Source organism: Bos mutus, chromosome 21 (assembly GCF_027580195.1).
Source record: "Bos mutus isolate GX-2022 chromosome 21, NWIPB_WYAK_1.1, whole genome shotgun sequence".
Lineage (NCBI taxonomy): Eukaryota > Metazoa > Chordata > Mammalia > Artiodactyla > Bovidae > Bos > Bos mutus.
Window position 1 is genome coordinate 6,433,331 of NC_091637.1, and position 13,038 is coordinate 6,446,368.

Below are 13,038 nucleotides of genomic sequence, written 5' to 3' on the forward strand. Positions count from 1 at the left end.
CTTCCAGTGTAAAGTTACATGGTCATGTAGACAGTATTACTCGACAGAAATATTCTCATGAGAAAACCCATTGAAATAATAGAGAAACTCCATTTCTCAACCTTGGGACCTTTCTGAACTTCCTCGCCTGGGAGGCAAGGAAGGAGCAGGGACTATAGTGTCAAGGAATCCCATCCACCTGAAGTCCTGGTGGGCAGATGATGCAGGTTGTGGGTACCTCCTGAGGGAGAGATCACTAAGTGGGGGAGGCAGAGAAGGAGAGAGGTGAGGGGTTGCATGGTGGGAAGGGAGCACAGAACAGATTAAGGCCAGCAGTGTGGTGGAGAGGGGAGGCTTGCAGGATTTGGGGGAAACTCTGTGTGTGTATGCTAGGAGAGACCTCAGAGACCACCCTCTAGAAACACCAAGAGGAGAGCTCTACATTATTTGTAAAAACCTCGGGGCTAGATTTTTTCTCGCTCAGAACGTTAACGAACTCAGAGAAATGCAAGTCCTTGATGCTCAGATTCTAAACTGCAGTTCTCAGACACAGAAGGTCCTCATGTAAATTGTCGTTATTGTTCAAGAAGGAAGCTCCTAAAATCCTATTTTCACAGGTTTTGAAGGAGTTCAAGACTACACCATTGGATGAGGAACCAAGCAGTCTTTCTGTGCCTGAGGCAAGTCCCAACTGCCCCTCCAATTTGCCCCCCTAATTTGCCAAACCATGGGAAAACAAACCTGCAATTAGAGTCATATTTTTAAATAGCCTAAGTTTTATGTGGCACTCTCTCCCCACGTACACAGTCTCGCCAAAATGGTGTTATTTCGACAGAGGAAATACAAAGAGCGGGTTTAAAATGACAAGTCACAGTGTAAGTCAGAAAAAGGAAGTGGGTTCTCTGGGAAGCCTCCAGGCTGGACTCTGTGCAGTTGTCCTAACCTCACAACATTCAGCGCCCGGGACAGCCAGCCGTGGCCTGCCCCTGAAAGGGAAAGATCCCTGCTTCCAATTTTTCTATGCAGATTCATGGTCCCTTATTGGTCATAGATATCTTTACCATCCTGCTTGCTTTTGGTTGAAGCAGATGACGGGGGAGTTTGGTCCCTGACTCCATGCCACTTAAATGTCAGAAATGTTCTCATTGCTTCTGTTGATGAAACGAACCTGACCCATTCTCCACTGAAGCTCATGACATTTTATCTGTTCTAGAAATGACTGAAGACAGGCCCTCTGGGATTCATGAGTCTCTGCTGGGATTTTCACACCAGCCGCCATGTAAAACATGAAGCAACAGCTGGGTTGAAGACAGCTGATAAAAATAGCAACATCACCAATGCGAGCAAGCTGCATGGAAGGAGGGAATGAAGTATTGAATGCAGGGTAGCATGTTACCTTTTGTGAGTCTAGAGCTGTGTTTCTTGGGGTCCCACTTTTTCAGAAACAGCAGATTGAGATCTGTTTCCACCTAAGTGTGGCGGAGGAGGACGTGGAAAGGGGCGGGTTGCCCTCCCTCCTCCTGTTCCCCACTGGTAGGCACCTGGCCCCCCGATCGTTACATGGTAGATCTTGTAACCTGATGGTGTAGCCCTTGAATGATTGAGTTCAACACTGGGAACTTGGTTTTCAGGGTTTCTGTGTGTTGCTGCAGAAACTTCCTGCTGTTACCCCATCTTTCCATTCATTAACGTTTAGCTTGCAATTGAACATTCTGACATAACATAGCTGAGATTTTTGGCAGCAACGTTAACCATATTCAAGAGTTTCCTTCAGACGACGTTAAATTTTTCATATCCTCATGAACGCTTGCCACCTTCTTTTAATAACTTGAAAAAACAAGCTTCTCTCAGGAACTTCATTGTTCCAATATTTTCCCAGCACACATTTACTTCTTTTAGAAGTATGTTAGATGTGTGTGTATTTATAGAGTCAGAGTGTATTTAGGTGGGTTAGAATTCAGCATCTAACTTATAAAAAGTCAGCAATATGAATGGATCTTACAGAAAAGTTATTAGAAGTCTAGTATTTTCTTCATAAGATCTTATTTTTCTCCTTCTATGCTATTTGGTTACTTCACCACAAAATTATATTTTGTAAAAAAAAAAAAAAAAAAAATATTCACTAAATCTAACCTTGGGGTTTGAAAATAGCCTTTTAGAAATATGAGTAGAAAATTTACAAAGGGGAGGTAATAAAAGGAGGGTTTCCTTCCCTTCCTCTATAATGAAAAATTTAGTCTTACTATTTAGTTATCTTAGGAGAAACTTTTTGGAAAGGAAAAGGAATTGTTTTCAATTTCCAGCTACTTAGACAACTGAAAAATTTTAAAACTCATTCTTATTAAGATGCAAAAAACTGCCAAATGCAATGCAGAGCCCAAGTGAATTCATGCTTTTTAAATGCAGAGCCCAAATGAAATCATAATTTTAAGTACCCACACAAGTGGGAAGTTCTTCTTGGATGGCTAGTGGTTTAGAAAGTTCTCTAATTCTCTAACTCAAATGTGGTGACTGTTTTAAGGCTGAAATAAAGTTCCCCAAAAACTTTAAAAAGCATTTTGTAATAAGATGCAATGTGGTTAACTGAGATTTTAACCCAAGTTATCATAGTTTTGAACCCAACAAGCTCCACTTCAATTTGCAAATTGGGATCTGGCTGTGTTTCTGTAACACTTATCTGTCCCTCAGCCTTAATGCACAAGGTATAAGCTTGTCCAGGGTCATAATAGCAATGGAATCAGAGAACTATCTCACCTTGAATTCACACAGCAGTCTTTTGTATCACAGGCATATGAGGAAAGTGATGTTCAAAGACGTTATGGAACTTGTCTGAGCCGCCATAACTGAACAGGCTTTGAAACTGGGTTACTGCCTGCAGACTGGGTATTACAGCCATTCACATGAGTGTGCATTTGCTACCTAAACTGTTAAGGGTTTATATCATGTCACTTGCTGGTGTCTCTTGCCTTTGTGTGAATTAAAATTAAGTTATGATGGTTTTTATTGACTTCTTCCCAAATATGTGTAACACCAAATAGAAAATAAGAGATCACAGATGGGATTCTAGAATATAATTGCTCCAACAAATACTTGGTAAGTGTATCAGGCCCAACTTGCTTGGCTGGCCAGATGCTAAAAATGAATCACAGAAGTTGGGCAGCTTCGGAGGAAATGGGGCTGCTTCCTGTGTGCATCTGTCAAACCTGCTGTGGCTTTACCACCCTCCCCTCCCTCCCCCAGCACAAGGGCCAGAGGATGTGCTCTGGCAGACAGGCAGTGTCCAGCACGGCTGGCAGGCCACAGGGCAGAGCTGGGGAGCACTCACAAAGCCCCAAGAGGAGGGGCAGGTGGGTGTCCTTATTTCTAGAGGGAAAAATTACTATAGGAAATGTGAGCCAACAGTCAAAAGTACTTACAAGTCAGAGGCCTAGGTGGATTAAAGTATGCAGTGAAGAGGAGGAGAATTAGGGGATGTATGGGGATGGAAAGTGTGAGAGGGGCTGTGAGATCTAGAGACACATGTGAGAAGGCAAAGGAAGAAAGCCATGTGTGTACAGGGACGCTGTGCTTCGTTGCTCAGTCGTGTCCAACTCTTCGCGACCCCATGGACTGTAGCCCGCCAGGCTCCTCCGTCCGTGGGGATTCTCCAGGCAAGAATACTGGAGTGGGTAGCCATTTCCTTTTCAGGGGATCTTCCCAACCCAGGGATCAAACCCAGGTCTCCTGCATTGCAGGCAGATTCTTTGCCATCTGAGCCACCAGAGATAAAGGGAAGGGTTAGTGCAAATTAACTGGCATTGAGAGACAACTGTTTCAATGTCAAGAGATATTCTTGAATTCTCTCGTGTACCTCTAGCTTTAATCAGGCCACTATTTTTTTTTTAATTTATTTTTTAACTGGAGGACAATTGCCTTACAATGTTGTGTTGGTTTCTGCCATACCACATTGTGAATCAGCCATCATTACATTTATATCCCGTCCCTCTAGAGCCTCCTCCCCACTCGCACACCATCCCTCTAGGTTGTCAGAGAGCACCAGGCTGTGCTCCCTGTGTTATGGATAGCAGCTTCCCACTAGCTATCTATTTTACACATGACAGTCTTCTCCAGCTCACAGTTCAAAAGCATCAATTTTTCGGCACTCAGCCTTCTTTATGGTCCAACTTTAACATCTTTACATGACTACTGAAAAAGCTACAGCTTTGACTATTCAGACCTTTGTGTGCAAAGTGATGTCTCTGCTTTTTAATATGCTGTCTAGGTTTATCATAGCTTTTCTTCCAAGGAGTAAATTAATTTTTTAGCTCTAGTAATTTTCTGGGGTCCTCTTTAGGGCTTTCTATGTATAGTATCATGTCATCTACAAACAGTAAGAGTTTTATTTCTTTTTTTCCAATTTGGATTCCTTTTATTTCTTTTTCTTTTGATTGCTGTGGCTGCTGCTGCTGCTGCTATCGCTTCAGTTGTGTTCGACTCTGTGTGACCCCATAGACGGCAGCCCACCAGGCTCCGCCGTCCCTGGGAAGGGATGAACACTGGAGTGGGTTGCCATTTCCTTCTCCAATGCATGAAAGTGAAAAGTGAAAGTGAAGTCACTCAGTCGTGTCCGACTCTTAGCGACCCCATGGACTGCAGCCTACCAGGTTCCTCCGTCCATGGTATTCTCCAGGCAAGAGTACTGGAGTGGGATGCCATTGCTTTCTCCAGATTGCCATGGCTAGGACTTCCAAAAGTTTATTGAACAATAGTAGTAAGAGTGGGCAATCTTGTCTTATTCCTGATCCTAAAGGAAATGCTTTCAGTTTTTCACCATTGAGAATAATGCTTGCTGTGGGTTTGTCATATATGGCCTTTATAATGTTGAGGTAGGTTCCTTCTATGCCTATTTTCTAGAGAGTTAGTTGGGCCGCTCTTGCTTGAGGGTGCAGAGAGATCTTTATTTTTTTAAATTTTTATTTATGTATTTTTCGCTGCGCCCTGTCTTCATTGTTGTGCTTGGGCTTTCTTTAACTGCTGTGAGTGGGGCTACTCTTTCGTTGCGGTGTGTGGGCTTCTCCCGTCGTGGAGCACGGCCCCTAGAACACGTGGGCCAGGAGCTGTGGTGCATGGACTTAGTTGCCCAAGTCATGTGGCATCTTCCCAGACTGAGAATCGAACCCATGTCCCCTGCAATGACAGGCAGATTCTTAACCACTGGACTACCAGGGAAGTTCCAGAGAGATCTTCAAACGAACTGTTTTTAGGTAAATAAGAGAAATATACTGCCTCCACCCACCAAACCCTAGGAAGGGCAGGTGGGCATCTGCTAAGGTAGCAAATGGAGCCAAGACCCAGACGAGAGCCTAGCTCTCCAGTGCTCCTGCCCTCTCATTTTGGGAGAGGACTTCTCTGTCAGACCTCTCCTACACAAGGCAGAAGACGCAGCAGCTGGGCTTCGGGCTCTTCTCCCTTCTCCAGGCCCTCCCTGATGCCCGCTCTCCCTCCCCCACCCCTCCAGTTTCCAGTGTCCTGGGAGGGTTAGGTCACATGCCCACTCCCGGGACAATTCCTGCAGCCACGACAGGGAGGCACTGCAATTGGTCCAAGCTTTGGCCTTATGCCCACCTTATGAGGGAGGGTGGCAGAGCGTTTTTCCCACTGCTGGACAGGTGAGAAGAGTATAGGTCTGCTGTACTGGCCACGTCTTTTCATCATGACCTGGCGATGGTTTGATCCATCAAAACTCAGCAGAGACCAGCCAGACTGTCCTTACTGATGATCATATCAGGATCTCAGAGGGTGGAGGCCATTTGCATATTAAATTACGTAATTCATTTGATTTGCTTTGAATTTCATTTAAAATTTCAAGTAATATTGAAGAAGGGTACACATTTCACAAAAACAGCGCATGGATTAAAAGCATTTGAGCAACAGCATTAGAAGGGGAACCTTCTCCAACAGTCTCACCAGCAGCAGAATCCATTTGGCTTCGAACAGAGGCCGACGTGGTCTCTTTAGTTCTGTGTGGGGTGAAGGGGGGATATAATCTGAAATGTCGGCCAGATTCAGAGGGAGTGGGAGAGAGGGAAGGCACCACCAGTGAACTGAGCGCCTACTGTGTACCAGGCACACAGCGTGCACTTTCCCAAAGTAACCCCACCCCTCGCCCTGACCTCCCAGCAAGCGGCAGGCTCGCAGCCTCTCTGTCACAGATGCACTCGCCACAAGCCCAGCATCTTGGCAACTTCTTAGGCTCTCTTTTAAGATGCCTCTGAGATTGCCCCATGGCTAACAGCCCATTGCGTCTGAGTCAAAGTATAGAAGGGATGGATGAGATCTGCTCTGAAACCTTATTAGGTTCCCAAGAATTCTTCCAATTGTGAATCCACTAGACAAAACTGGTCAGGCTGCAGCCCTGCAAACAACCAGCTGATTTTTTCTTGCCTGGGGCTGGTCTCTGCAAGAAAGCAGTAGAGCAAAGGGCTAGGTGGCCACAGGCAAGACAACGCCTCTGCAACCGTGTGGACTTCACCACCCGTAGTCCCAGTGGTGTGACAATGCTGAGCTTCGGGGTTTTAGTGAGGGACGGAATTTCTGGCCTAGTGCCTGGCCATAGGATATGCTGAATGCATGCAGCTCGTGTTACAAAGGGAAGCATAAACATCTGCCAACTTATTTTTATGTTATTTATTTATTTATGCCCTTAGCTCAGAGGCCTAGCTTTGCTCAGCTTCCTGGATGCCGGCCAAGCTAAATTAACACTCTTATCTTCTGGCCCCTGCAGCTGGCAACCTCCCCGCAGGTCTTTGAGGCATTCACTTTAGGCCATGTCCTGGGCCATTCCAGGCTGTCTTCTGCCAGGAGATCCTTTGCTCAGCTGCAGATGAGAGCACCCTGGGCTCAGTCAGTCTCTAGGGACAGCAGATCCTAGAAGGCCCCGGGCCGTGCACACAATGGCAACATAGACGATCTTCTGTGAGAGTGAGAGAAGGGCAGCAAATGTTCAAAATAATTGTCTTTGCTGGGCAAAACTTCACCCAATTTTGCCAGAGTGGGTTCGACTAGATGTGTTTGATCCATCCAGTCTCAGCAGCCCTCAGGGACCCTGCCCAGGGTTGTCTCAGGCTGTGCTTCTCAAAGTCTGAAGTGCATGCTAACCCCTAGGGACTTGGTTAAAATGCAGATTCTGGCTAAGTCATGGGACTGAGGTTCTACAGACCTAACAAGCCGATGATACTGTCTGATAATCATGTTCTGAGGATCTAGGCTCAACATGTTATTTGGCAAACTTGATTCATTTTTTTGTTACATGTCATCTTTTTTATTATTTAGGTAATACTTTTCTTCAAATTGACCTACCTACCTTTTTAATTTTCAAGATCTGGGTGTTACCATGAATTCAGAGCTTTGAGGAGTGATTTTTGTTTTAATACACCTTAAAATGAACACATAACTGTTAAAATAAGAAGTATGTGCCTACAATCATTTCATGTTCCCTCAGTGGCACAGCAGAGCATCATGCTCTAAGAAACACTGGTAACAAGGGTTCTGGAGGAGACCAAAGCCCAGACTGCCGAGAACTTGTTCTTTGGACTCTTTTAATTTCAACAGAGTCAGTGTTTCTGCAGAAGGACCTGGGGCTTCTGGAACAAGTCAGGGTGATTTTTGGACAATGTATTAGTAACTGGCGACCCAAGTGGCTCAGTGGTAAAGAATCTGCCTGCCAATGCAGGGGATGTGGGTTTAATCCGTGGGTCGGGAAGATCCCCTGGAGTAGGAAAAGGCAACCCGCTCCAGTATTCTTGCCTGGAAAATTCCATGGACAGAGGAAGCTGGCGGGCTATAGTCCATGGATTCACAAAGAGTGGGACACACATTACCTGCAGCAGAGAGCACCCAGGTGTGCTCAGCAGGCTGTGTGGGTGCAGCGCCCTCCTCCCCAAAGCAAGTGTACGTGCAAGGGTGGCTGGCAGGAGTGGCCTCTCATCCAAAGCTATGTCCAAATCCCTTTTTTCCTTGGCCATAATATTGTGAAAACCTGTGGAGAGACTAGAGAATAGAAAAAAAAAATCCCTTTTTGACTCCGAGGTGCTTGTTTACAAAGTGAAAAGTCCCTGGAGAATCATTTCATTTATAATTAAATCTAATAATAAGCCATTGTGGCTAAATTAATTTTGAGCTAATTCCATGGGAACTCTGTGTCCTGTATCACTTCTGAACAAAAGAGCTTGGTGTCATACAACCTGACTCATCCCGAGGCTAGGCTCCAGGAGGCCAGTGAGTAAACACTCCCTTAGGAGAGCTAGTGGTCAGGACCCGTAGGGGCGAGAGACACCTGCGACTCTCGGAGGCTGCGTGTGAGTCGCTCACCAGATACAGGCTTTCCACTCAGAAAACCGACCTCTAAGCGGCCGTTGACCTAAGCAAAGCTTTCCACTGGAAGTTGGTCCACTCTGGTCCTGGCCTGGAGGAGTCAGTGCCCAGGCCACAGGGGTATCCGGACAGGTTCTTTCATCTCATGAACACCCTGCTGCGCCAGACACCCTCACAAGTACGGCCGCCCTTCATCCCCAGCCTGGGAAGTCTGCTAGTGTCCCCTTTCTCTTGATGCAGTAAGGAGGCTCAGAACCACTCCAAGCGGTCTCCCCGAGTCTGTTCATCTGCTTCTTCGTGGAAAGTGACTACGAAGCGCTCCTTCCCCACGCAGGCCCCTAGATCTCCCAGTGAGGATGGCTGAAGTCTCCTTGAAGGTTTCCTCCTTTGACTTTCACATTTGATTCTGGTTCCCAGTGTGGTTGAGATCAGTCACTCACACTTGATTGTGAGTGATTCTGAAAACAAACTCTGAGCCCCTGTGGGATCAGGGGGTGCCCAAGGGAACACCGAGATGTGAAAAGTCTCAGCAAGGGGTGGTTGAGGATACCAAGGACAAGCTGAGTGGGGTTCCTTTCTCAGAAGAAATGGCCACACTCAGTCTTCCTCAGGCCTGGGAGTCTTTTCTCAGATTGCTGCATTTCTGGCTTTGATTTACTTGTGCAATCAAATGAAACATCTTGATCTGTCTGTAAATCTCTTTTGTCTGCATTTATAATCTCACTAACTCAATTTGCCATCGAGCAATTGCATTCAGTAGAAGATGACCCAGGGTTTTTTGCCTACAGAAGGATAAGCCCTGTTCTATCTCTGGAATTAAGTCTCTGGAGAAGTGCCAGTCGGCATTTTCACCAGCAGTAAGCACCTGCATGTGGGGGGTTTCAACCACGTTAGATGAGCATTTTTTTCCTGGTTGTACCGCTGATTTGAATTATTGAGATGACCTTTGATAGGATCCACAGATCAGGTCCTTTGTAGTTTCCTGGAGTGGTACGTTTTGTCTTGGCCAGGTCTTGCAAGATTAGGTCTATCATAGAGCTCCCATGTTTCCTGTTGGCTTGGCCTTCCTCACCGAGACAGGTTGTGAATAAAGCAAACGCAGGGCTGTTGGTCAGAACATTTGTAGTCCTGGGGAACCGGCACTGTGAGGCGGTTTGCCTGTGTTGGGGCCTGGGGAGCATGACATTTATACTCCTGAGCAGGATGTAATTTCCAGCTGAATAGCCCGGGCACTTACCGAGCCTTTACTTTGGCCCCAATTGTGTGTGAAGTGCAACCAACATCTCTTTTAAAAGCTCCTAACAACAACCCAAACTGGTGCAGCTGTTTCGTTTCTAACCAAAAGCAGCCAGTGGCATCCACAGGAAAGAAGGCAATCCCAGGTGCACAGGATTGCAGGAGCCAGACGATGGGACGGGAGCCACCTCCCAGGGCGACCGTGAGCTGCTGCGGGGAGGCATGGCCAGAGCAGCACCCTGAAACGCTGCCATCTGATGGCTAAAACTCTGACCTTCCCAAGAGGCCGCAAAATAGTCACGATTGCTTCTCTGGGGGGAGGTGACCTTTAAGTGGAAACGCAGTCGTATGGACAAGAGGCCACAGCCATAAGGTCACCGTATTGACAAATGGGAGCTGCCTGTGACCCTCCCTGGAGCCCTTGGCCTCTCCCTGTCCCCCACAGGTGGAGGGGAGGTGTTTTCTCACATTCACATCCAAAAGGTGAGGTCTTCCCATCTCCCCTCTTGCGTGCGTGTGTGCCAGGGTGTGTCTGACTCTTTGCCACCCCAAGGACTGTAGCCGGCCAGGCTCCTCTGTCCGTGGGGATTCTCAAGGTAAGAATACTGCAGTAGGTTGCCCTGCCCACCTCCAGGGGATCTTCCCGACGCAGTGCCCTGACCTAATTCCAGCAGAATCTGGTTCCATCTCAGGGTTGCACGCATATCCGATGGGAGGAAGGGACTAAGCAGCCCTTTTTGAAATAGCTTTGCTCCTGGCCAGTCAAGCACTCCTGGGTCCCTTCCTTTCGTTTAGTCATGTCTTCTAGCCCATGCTTGGTCCTCAGAGGATAGGCTCCTCAACAGAGAGTATCTCACTGTGGTTCTTGTATCTCGTGCCATCCCCTCCCAGCCTCCTGACCCTTGCCATGCCTCTGCTCTCCTTCTGAGGCCCAATGCCTTTTTCCTCTCAGCTTCCCCTCTGCCAGCTGGCTCTGGTCCTTGGACAGACAGAGAACTTTCTCAGCTCACCTCTCATGCGTTTCTCATGTGAAAAGAGAACCTGGTCATTTGTTTTGGTTTCCTGACATCTTTTATTTGGAGAATTGCCAGTTGTCTGAGTCTGTGAGCTGAAAAACCACCTCCCCACTAGGTAGTGGAATGGTCAGCTACTTCTTCTCCCAGCCTGCCTTGCAACTGGGGCTCAGAGCGGGGCCCCCTCTCTGCCAGGCAAATGCACCAGTGCAGTGACTCGGGAGGAAAGAGTCGGCGGTGGCCGCAGCAGCGGCGGGAGCCCAGCACGGCTCCAGCGAGCTCAGTGGCGGTGCTGGGGCTTCCCCGTCAGCCCAGTTTTGTGCGGTTTGACTTGTTCTTCAAAGATCAGCTGTGAACCTGCCCTCTGGCCTTCCACACAATTCTGTCAGCTGCCCAGGAGACTTCCTTTCTTGTAATTTAGCCAGAAGTTGTTTCTGTTGCTTACTACTAAGAACTTTGTTGTGAAGAGCATCCATTTTCCCTTCACCTTCAAATACCTCATCACTGCTCTCACTGAGATTTCCCTTCTTTATCCTGTTTTTCCTGTTGGCCTGCAGCCTCTACCCAAAGAAAGAGAGGGGAAAATCATTTGAATTTCTGATGGATTTGTGTTTTTGTTTTTTTAACAGTGACAATACTTTAAAAAAAAGCCAAGGTTTTGGTTTTGTTCAACAGATAAATGGAAGGGGAGGGGACGAGACAGAAGGGAAGCAAGCCTCATGGAGGAGACCATCTGCACCATGACGCCAGAGCAGAAGCAGCCAGAGCACAGAGAGACCCGGGGAGATGGGCCCTGGTGGTGTCCGGAGCCTCAGGGTGGGGAAATCAATGTTTCTGTGCCAGAGAGGGGTGCAGGGCCTGAGAGCTAGCTGCGGAGTCTTGGTGGTGGGATAAAGAGGACACAGAGAGACCTGTATGGATCTGGAACTGGAGAGTGAGGGGGCACAGACACAGGTATAAAAGAGTGGGTGCCGATGTCCTGGGGCCAGTGAGCACTGGCATCTTGGTCATGGTCACACAGTGCCTCCCACCCATAAAGCAGCCTTCTCCCACCTAACACCTGGACAGAAGGGAGGGAAAGAGGAATGGGCAATAAAATCCCTAACTGATTCCATTTTTATCCAAAGGGCACTAAGAACAATCTGATAGTGACTGAATGTCAACAGGGCTTGAGAGCTAAGTCAAGTTAGATAATAGAAAAATAAAGTAAGTTATTTGCTTGCACAAGTCTGCAAAATATATACCCTTCACACCTTCTGGGGGTTACCCTAGCTTTGGTACATGCTAGGATCTGAAGGTGGGTGGAGATCATAGATAGAGAACTGTCCTTCCTCCAGTTCAGCTCTATCTTCCTCTTAAAGAATCCCCAGGTTTCTGAACTTGATGCAGCCACATGCTGGCAAGAAACACTTGACTGAAATTGGCCCTGAAAGGTAATGCCTATGAGGCAGGTCATCCAGAATGTCTAGGACCCTTCTTCAGGAAATTATCTACCGTCCTGAGAAGAAAAAATGTTGCAATGAAGGAAAATGAAGTGAAAGAAAACAAAAAGAACCAACACATTTCCATCTGCCTTCGCTGAATCAGCCTCTGTTTTTTGGAAGTTCAGACCCAGAGGTTGTTGAGAGCCCGCTGAGGAAGTTTTTCCAAAAGATCAACCTCCTTGGGTCATTAGGGCTAGCCCTGAGCCCCAGTTGCCATTTCAGGGCCTTTCCTCTGTTTCCTCCAGCCTCATGTTGTTCTAGAAATGTCTCCTCAGATCAAGTATGAGGGGACAGTTTGCCTCACTCTGCTTCTTGCTTCCACAGCATTTTCCGTGGACCCCACCACACTTGGGCTGAGGATACATTTCCTCCCAGGGTGTCTGTTGCACGGCACCCTCCACTTTCAAGGAAGTGAAAGTGAAAGTTGCTTGGTCCTGTCCAACTCTTTGCGACCCCATGGACCATCCATGGAATTCTCCAGGCCAGAATACTGGAGTGGGTAGCCTTTCCCTTCTCCAGGGGATCTTCTCAACCCAGGGATCGAACCCAGCTCTCCTGCATTGCAGGTGGATTCTTTACCAGCTGAGCCACAGGGGAAGCCCTTTCAAGGAAGACACCCTTCCTACTGTGAACTTGAGGCTTGGGTCTTGATGCAGGCCCTGGGCAACCCCAGCATGCTCCAAGAAGGAACCCTATTTTGTCCTTTGTACTATATTCAAGGAACCCTCTCATGTGGCACCAGCATTCCATTGCAGTGGGCACGTTGCTCCTCTTCAAAAATAATGCCCATTTTCTCATCACTTTGCCTTTAGCCACATCATCTTCTCGACCTAGGGTGCCCAGCGCCCTCCCACCAGTCTCTGCCTCCCCACCACAGGATGTCTTGGGCTCTCCTGATGACCAGGCTCCATGGCGTGGAGAAGTCAAGGCACAGGGAGCATTAGCTGTGAAGTCTGAGAAACACTGTAGAGCGC